The sequence below is a fragment of the Pinus tabuliformis genome, chromosome 1_2 (assembly GCF_031772625.1).
Source record: "Pinus tabuliformis cultivar Carrire ecotype Pingquan chromosome 1_2, CPIR1, whole genome shotgun sequence".
Classification (NCBI taxonomy): domain Eukaryota; kingdom Viridiplantae; phylum Streptophyta; class Pinopsida; order Pinales; family Pinaceae; genus Pinus; species Pinus tabuliformis.
In genome coordinates this window covers 126475217-126484347 of record NC_142298.1, presented here as the reverse complement: position 1 = coordinate 126484347, position 9131 = coordinate 126475217, and positions in this window count along the sequence as shown.

Below are 9131 nucleotides of genomic sequence, written 5' to 3'. Positions count from 1 at the left end.
AACCACCCCGGCTATTGTAACCGTGTCGCAAGTTCAAGCGATGCCTGTTACATGTCAACCTCAGGTTGTAATGCAACAGTCGCTTGACCATGGGTCGCAACCACAATCGCCAACTGGTGGGATGACACAAGTACAAATGGGTACAATTACCCCACACCTTGGTCCAATGGTTAGCATGGCACAACAGAACGTGGCGTCACAACCATGGCTTGTACAATACGAACAACCGCAGTTCCAGCAAGTGTACCAAGGTTCTGAACAGCAGATCTTTGCGAATAGTGGACAACCGTATATCCAAAACGGTCAAAACCAACCACTTTACAGTGGTCAAGTCCACCAACCGTATCAATCATACCAACATCAATTACATTATGCTGGTATGCAAAGACCTACTGCTCAAGCGATTCCATCATACCCTGGTTACGCTTCGCCTAACCTGAATCAGCAGTTACCATTCGTGGCAACTTTAGAGTTACCTGATTTACACCGTTTAACCAACGATCCGATTGCTTATACCCCTTGGTGGCCAACGATTCCTCATAAACTTCCATTTGACATTCCTAAATTCAATGGAAATCCAGGTGAAGACCCGTCGAATCACGTGATGACTTTTCATCTGTGGTGTTCATCGAACACCCTTAACGACGATTCGATAAGACTTCACCTTTTTCAGAGGACATTGACAGGTCCAGCGGCTAAATGGTATATTGAATTGCCAAGAGCCTCTTTCGACAACTTTAGTTCCCTAGCCACGACTTTCTTAACCCACTTTCAATTACCGATAAGGTATGAAACGGGAACAGAAATATTAACCAACTTCAAACAGACAACTGCTACCCATATATCTGATCATATACATGAGTGGCGTCATCGTCGTAGGATGGTGAAAACATATGTTCCCGATCAGCTGTTAGCTGAATGGTTTATAAAGTCGTTACTTCCGGCCATTACGGAAGATGTGGCCAAGGGGGGAGTCATAACAGAGGAGCAAGTAATTGCTCGTGCACAGTATTTGGACTTAGTTTATACTCAGTCCGGCATGCTCTATGACAAAATACCTGACACCCCTAGACCAGAGTTTTCAATTCCTCCACCTCCTAAATCAAATAGTGACTCTCATGCCGGTGATGGCGTGATTGGCACAACAAACGCGAAATCGATAAAGGCTTCGTCAAAGAAAGCCCGTAAGAATTCGGATCAAAATGCAAAAGAAGAAATTCTTGCTTCGGAAGTAAATACCGTATCGGAAGATAAGGGCAAAGAAACCAATCAACCAGGAAGCAAGAAGAAACAAAACAAAGGGAAGAAGAATAGACAGGGTGAGTCATCCCCTGGAAAAAATTCTTCAAACCCTCCTGGCAAAGGGAAACAAAATTATCCATGCCTAATATGTGATGATAAGGATCATAACACAAAGAATTGCCCATTCAAAGCTGAGTTAAAGAGGTTCTTTAAAAGTTCACAAACATCAGCTGTGTTAACTGATCCATTTCCCAACCCAGGTTAAAATCTGGTTGATAGTGGAAATGCTTCCCCGTCGCAAGTCCTTATGTTGTCAGTTTCGAAACAGCAGAATGATGCTTTGATTTCGACAAGGAACAAAGATTATGGGAATCCTCAGGTGTCGAACGAAAAAGGTAAAGATCAACCAAGTAGTTCGACAACAACTTCGACGGAAGTTGTAACGCCCACCATCCCTGAATTAACAATAAAACCGCCAAAGGGTGTAGTACATAAGTCGACATTTAATCCTCGCGCCAGAGCGGCGCAGCATTATAATATAGTGGAAGATTTGGCCCAATCGCCATCCGCTATGTCGACTCTTGAAGTGCTACAAAATTGTCCGACCCAAAGGCAGGCATTGTTATCGGCAATTGGTGGGGTTGATCCTAAAGACTCCAATCTTGTATCCTTTGATCACAAGGGATATGATCCTCAGTTACCAGCTCAGCTAGCTTTCCTTATTCAAGTGAAAGCACTCAACAAAACTGTTCACAGAACGATAATTGATGAGGGAGCCTCGACATGTATTATGTCAATGAGTTGCTGGAAAACTTTAGGATCTCCAACCTTGTCGCGATCTTCGACGACATTAAAAGCCTTCGATGGAAGGAATTATACCCCTTACGGTATCCTTAATAACTTGAAAGTTGAACTAGGAGGAAAGACAGTAGAAATTGATGTAGAAGTCATTGATGGAAATCTTGACTATAACATCCTGCTGGGTAGACCATGGATTTATGCCATGGCGGCTATCGTGTCGACTTATTTTAGGAAGATCGCATTCCCGTTTGAAGGAGGGATTATGATCGTCGACCAACAGAATTTCCTCCCTAATGGTTCACAAGTTACAGGAAGCATTCCCATGATCCATGAGAGTAACCATTCAATTCAAGATATCGGAGTAGGATTATTGAAAGACCCCACATTGATGGGAACTTTCGCGCTACCACCTCCTATTTATATAGGAAATGTACTGTTTGTAGCAACCTGCAACATGATATCTTCCACGAAGGTCAACATGGATCATTCAATGGTTTTGCCCCCAAGCCCTTTAAAAATATTGTAGCAATCAATGTTTCAAGCATGGAAGGCAAACCCAAATCAACGCTCGTCAAGCGTTTGGGTAGATAGATCTAGAGAATATGGAACCCCATTAGATCCTTGGTCGAAAGTACATGGGACTGACGAAGGAATCTTACAATCAATGATGATTAAGGGGGCACCATGGAATGATCACCACCATCGTTCCCTTCTTCCGGAATATGAAGAAGATACTCAAAGTGACCTCTATCACCCTTCAGTATTTGAGTTCCTAACGAATACTGTAAACACGGTGGATTCCGAGCGAAACCTATCCAATATTGAAGAGACTATAGCCATAAATATCTCGACTAAAACAGATGTTGTAGAGAATATTTATGTCGGCAAAGGTTGTTCCCCTTCAGAACTGGAAATATATAACGCTCTTTTTCGCGAATTTAGAGATGTCTTTGCATGGTCATATGATGAAATGCCAGGCATTGACTCGAGTATCGTTGAACATGAAATTAAAATGTATCCTGATGTCAAAGCAGTAAGGCAACGACTTCGGCAAGTGCACCCGAAGAAAGCCGCTGCCATTAAGGCGGAAGTTGAAAAACTCCTCCATGCTGGATTCATCTACCCAGTTCCGCTAACCGATTGGGTATCGAATATTGTCCCTGTTATGAAAAAACAAGGGACGATTAGAGTGTGTGTCGATTATAGGGATGTAAACCAAGCTTGTCCGAAGGACAACTACCCTACACCCTTCATCGACCAGATAATTGATGAATGCGCCGGATGTGAAATCTTTTCATTTATGGATGGATTTTCCGGGTATAATCAAATAAATATCCGCCTACAGGACCAGTCAAAGACTGCATTTATTTGTCCGTGGGGCACATTCGCTTATCGAAAATTACCCTTTGGTTTAAAGAACGCAGGGGCGACGTTTCAGAGGGCGATGAATTATGCCTTCCATGACATCAAGAACATCGTTCAACCTTATCTCGACGATCTTCCGGCTCATTCGCGAAAGCAGACTGATCATCCGCAGCATTTAAGATTAATATTTCTACGTTGCCGACACTACAAGATAAGACTCAATCCACACAAATGTGTGTTTTGCGTCGGTTCTGGTCGTCTACTTGGCTTTGTAGTCTCTAAAGATGGGATTCGTCTCGACCCTTGTAAGGTTCAGGCAATCATTAATTTGCCTCCACCTTCAAATTTGCTTCAGATTCAGAAACTCCAAGGGAAAGCAAACTTTCTGAGGAGGTTCATTCCAAATTACGCAGAACTTGCTAAAGGTTATACTCGTTTATTGAAAAAGGATGTACCTTTTGTCTGGGACCAAGTAGCGCAAGCTTCTTTTGATGCTCTGAAAGATTGTCTAGTAAAAGCATCATTAATGTACGCCCCGGACTATCAAAGAGATTTTAACCTGTATCTAGCTGCAGCAGATACAACCATTGCGATGGTTTTAGTACAAGAAGTCAATGGAATTGAACATCCTATCTATTATTTAAGTAAAAACTTAAACGATATAGAAAGTAAATATTCTTATGTTGAAAAACTAGCGCTTGCAGTTGTTCAAGCGATTCAAAGGTTTCGACATTATGTCCTCTTTCGGAAAACTACCATCCTGTTAGATTGCAACCCCATGACTTATATACTGTCGCGACAGTTGCTGGGGGGCAAATATTCAAAATGGATAGCGATCCTTCAAGAGTTTGATCTGGAATTTGTAAAATCCAAATCAAAGAAAGCTCTAGTTTTCGCAGAATTATTATGCGATCTCCCATCGTTGTCCAACGATGAAACATCGGAAGATTCAATCGTGGACGAAAGTTTGTTTCTGATATCTGTAAGTGATGAGTGGTATGGAGATATCATAGTTTATCTCCAAACCCAAAAATTTAGGTCTAACACCTCTCACTCAGAACAAAAACGTATACGATACCAAGCAAAAGACTACATGATTGTCGGTGATACACTTTACCGTCGTGGTGTCGATACAGTTCTGAGGAGGTGCCTTACCCATGAGGAGGCCGAAAAAGCCCTGAATGATTGTCATTTAGGCGCGTGTGGGGGGCATCAGTCTGGATATGCAACAGCACAAAGAATCTTACGAGCAGGATACTTCTGGCCAACCATGTTCAAAGATTGCATAACAGCAGTCAGAAGTTGCCATGCTTGTCAAATCTTTGATAGCAAAACCAGACGACCACCCACACCCTTACAGCCTATAGTTGCTGTTGGGCCCTTCGCCAAGTGGGGCATCGATTTCATGTAATGTAACCCCACCTCGACCGGGGGGCATGGGTATATTATAGTCTCTGTTGACTATTTTACCAAATGGGCCGAGGCGATGCCTACATTGGATAACACTGGTGAAACAGCTGCCCTTTTCTTTTTCAATCATGTAGTCGCCAGGTTCGGCATACCACAGGCTATAGTTACAGATCATGGGTCGCATTTTCGCAATCACATGATGGTCGAATTAGCTGCCAAGCTAGGGCTATCTCACGACAGCTCTACCCCATATTATCCGCAAGCCAACGGACAAGTTGAGGCAATCAACAAGGTCCTGAAGTGTATGTTGCAAAGGATGATCGGGGTTCATAAAAGAAGATGGCACCTAATCCTGTACTCGGCTTTGTGGGATTACCAAACCTCGGTAAAGAACGCAACCGGGTTCACACCTTTTCAACTGGTGTATGGCCTGGAAGCAGTCTTACCAATCCAGTGCGAAATTTCGTCGCTTAAACTCGCAATCGACCTCCTCCCCAGAACTTCAGAAGAAGAGGCTCGTTTCTTGGAATTAATCCAGTTGGATGAAACCCGTCGTGACGCCGCTTTGGCTAACGAAGCTCATAAGAAACGAGTCAAAGCTCAGTTTGACAAAAATGTCAAACCCCGTGTCTTCTCAGAAGGTGATTTGGTCTTGCTTTATGACCAAGAATCCGATAAATTGGGAGCAGGTAAATTCAAGTCCTTATGGATGGGCCCCTATATTGTTAAAAGGGTGTTAGCAAAAGGAGCCTATGAGTTAATGGATTACGATGGAATTCCACTGGCGCAGTCCCGCAACGGGTTGTACCTCAAGCATTACTATGCTTAATAGTAACCGACATGCTTTTGTTGTATTTTGTTTTCGCTAAAGTGTTTGTTCTGGTCGAGTGATCCACCTTTTTCCGTTGCAGATGTCGAACCTTCTAGAGACATGTGTTGGGTATGCCGACGGAGCGAGTCGTAGTTCGCAGAACCTGTCCTCCGCAGCCTGGGCCATTTTTGATCCAAGCGGCGAGTTAGTAAGTTTCAGAGGAGTTTGTATTGGGCAATCGACGAATAACATCGCTGAGTATAGCGCGTTGATAGAACTACTCTCTGATGCCATCACACATGGCATACGCCGACTAATTGTCAGGCTAGACTCACAGCTCGTAATACTACAACTCAATGGTATATATTTTGTTCGCAATCCAGCTATTTATCACATGTTCCTAAGGGTTAAGATCTTGGAAAGACGATTTGATTCAATTCAATATCAACATATTTCAAGAAACTTAAACACATCAACTAACTCATTAGCAAACTATGTGTTAGATAGACATTTGCAACATTTATAAAAAGGACACATCATCAAAAATTGTACATATGGATCACATAAATCAACCAGAATAAAACCCGAAAATCAAAATATATAAGCTGTTTATATAAGTTCATACATAATGTTCTGTAACCAAGACAAAATTGGTCATATGACCTAAGAACTCAAAAAGATGCTAGGGGGCACCCTAGCCTAGTGGTGCTCATGATAGTACGTCACGGCCTGTGCAATCATGCGCAAGAGACGAGTCCATCGTCTAGGCACACCAATGGTATGCCGCTGCATCTGTAAAGGTAACTCGTCAATCTGTACATCCAGAAGGCCACGAGTAAGGCTCTCAACCTGCTCCTGCACAGCTGTAAGGGTCTCAGTGTCGTCAAGATCGCGAATAACAACTCTCCTAGCAGGCTCCCCTGCTGGGGCAGTAGCTGGCGATCTCGGACGAACTGCTGGACGAACAGGACCAATATCTGCATGCACCCAAGAGTACAATTAAAAGTCTTGACAGAATAAAGCATAGCAACATTATGAGTAAGAACAATAAACAGTAATATGGTCAAAGAGTTTTACCAATGGTACCCCACTGCTCGCCATCCGGTAACACCAAATCCGGATCACCTCGGAAATCCATGCCCACATATGGATACTCAGAAAACGCCATCTCCTGGCGCTCGAACCACCTAAAGAAGGCCTCAGTAAAAGTAATCTGAGGTTGACCTGCATGCCTAGACATGTGGTCAACCCACCTCTGCATGCGTGGCTCGGTTGGGGAAGGCAAATCAAGTATGATGTACTGAGGCTGCATCAGTGGGATTTCTCCAAGGCAAAGGCAGTCAGAATAGAACCAAATCCGAAGTTCTTCAGCTTCCCATCCTTTATCTTGGTCAATTGACTTTTCATCTGAACAAGTACTGCATCACACCAATTGAATACTTTCGGTTGGAGACACTCCAAGGCGTACTGCATATAGGACCTGTTGGCAACATGTAAAGCTGCGCTACCGGCCATCCTACCAATGGTAAACAGAATGGACCTGAGAGCCCGATCAGTGATCTCACGGATAACAATCTTGCAATCATGTCCTCCTCTTCATGTTCTCGTTCTCGCCATGTAAGGGACATTTTGCTCAAGTCACCCTGCAAAGCAAACAAGAGAGAGAATGAGTTCCTGATTTGATGAAAAACTGGCGAAAAATTCATCAAAAATAACCTTAAAACTCAGTCCTTTTGAGCCCAGCGCAGGCAGGAAGTCTCCCACTTGCGCTGAGGGTCAGGCTGCCTTAAGGCAGCTTGACCTTCAGCGCAGGTTTCGAAAGGGAAACCTGCGCTGATCCTAGGGCGCCCTGGCAAAACCCCAGGGGCTCAGAAAGACTGGAAAACAGGCAAAAAACAGGAAAAGGAAACCATGAAAAGAAAGAGCTAGGGTCCAGCTCCTACCTGGTCTAGACGGCGCCGAAAATCGTCCGCAGAATCTCCCGGAATCAGCTGGTGAAAATCAAGGGGGAAGAGGCACCTCCAGAGCTCCAACAAACCAAATGCAAATGAAATGGTAAATGAGAGGTAAAAACACCTTTTAATGGCTTTTTACATAGTACAAAGTGAAATATTAGGGTTATAATCTCATTTTCATGCAAATATTATCCATTTCTAACATAGTTTGTTGCAGCAATTGAAAATACAGTGCTACATTTGAAAAGAGAAAAGCTAGTAATGGTAAAAAATCAAAAATTTGACCACAATTCGAGCAGTTTTACCGTGGAATTTATGCTCGTTAAAAAATAGAAAAGCGAGATCCGAGAAGTTTTAGCGTCATAGTTCATGCTCGTTAAAAAATAAACATAAGCTTTTGAGCAGTGTTTTGGCACATTCAAGCTCATTAAAAAATGAACCCATCTCAGTAAATAACCATTGTGATCGTAAATTTATTAGCCATAAAAAGCCTTGGTCGTGTTTTGCACCTGCCACCTCCATTCCATTTGGCCAATCGTTCACCTCCATATGATTGTTTACCCATTTTGAGGAACAGCTGCGAAGAGTGATTTCACTTAGCCATCCTTGTGACACTGCCGTGATTGGAGAATTCCAACCTGTACCTGGAATCTGCTGCTATCCCCGTTTATCACTCGTTCCTCAAAAGACGAGTCTTCTTTGAGCTCTTTTCAATTGACTCGTAAAATATGAAAAGTTTGCCGAGTTTTGGCCTTCCAACTCGTTAAACGACCGGAAGAGCTATCCCTCTTCTAGATTTTAATCTTTTTGGACCTGAGGGATTATTGCACAAAAAGGTCGAGCGCTTTTTTTATTCGGCTCGTTAAAGTTATCGAAAATTCATCCCTTCTGTATTGTTTTATACTTTTTCGGACTTAAGGGATTAGATGACGAAAAAGGAATTTTGGAGTTAACTTTCTGTACCTTTTTCAGACTCTCTAAAAATGAAAAGGACCGAGTTTTCCTTGTCGTTAGACTCGTTAAAATGATTAAATAGCGACAAACTTGTCTTTAGAGGAGAACGAGTTTCCCTATCGCTAGGCTCGTTAAAACATAGCGATGGGCTTGCCCGAAGGGCAGGTTATAGAACAAGCATATGTTATCCTCCTCAAGCTTGACAAAAATAAAGAGGTACTGGTCAGAAATGACTGGGGAAAAATTGGGAGAACCTCAAAACCTTGATGGTAGCAAGTCGCTCTTGAACATGACACTTTGTCCTCCGTATCACATCGGGTTGGGTTGTTTCATTCACTGGTCTCATCACCATGGTCTTCGCCAAACCATCCGTATTTGGGGTAATGCTACCGATCCATCACATCAGTGTCGTTATATGTTCAAGAGATGTGTTCAGAAAGAGTCAACCGTGTCCCATCCACTGCCATACATTATCCTTCATCCACCCATGATCGCCACCCTGAATCATATTTCACAGATTGTTTTCACCTCCACTAAATTCATTAGCTCCGTTCCGTGTCACTGATGTGGGATTCATTAAGGCCCTCCTTTGA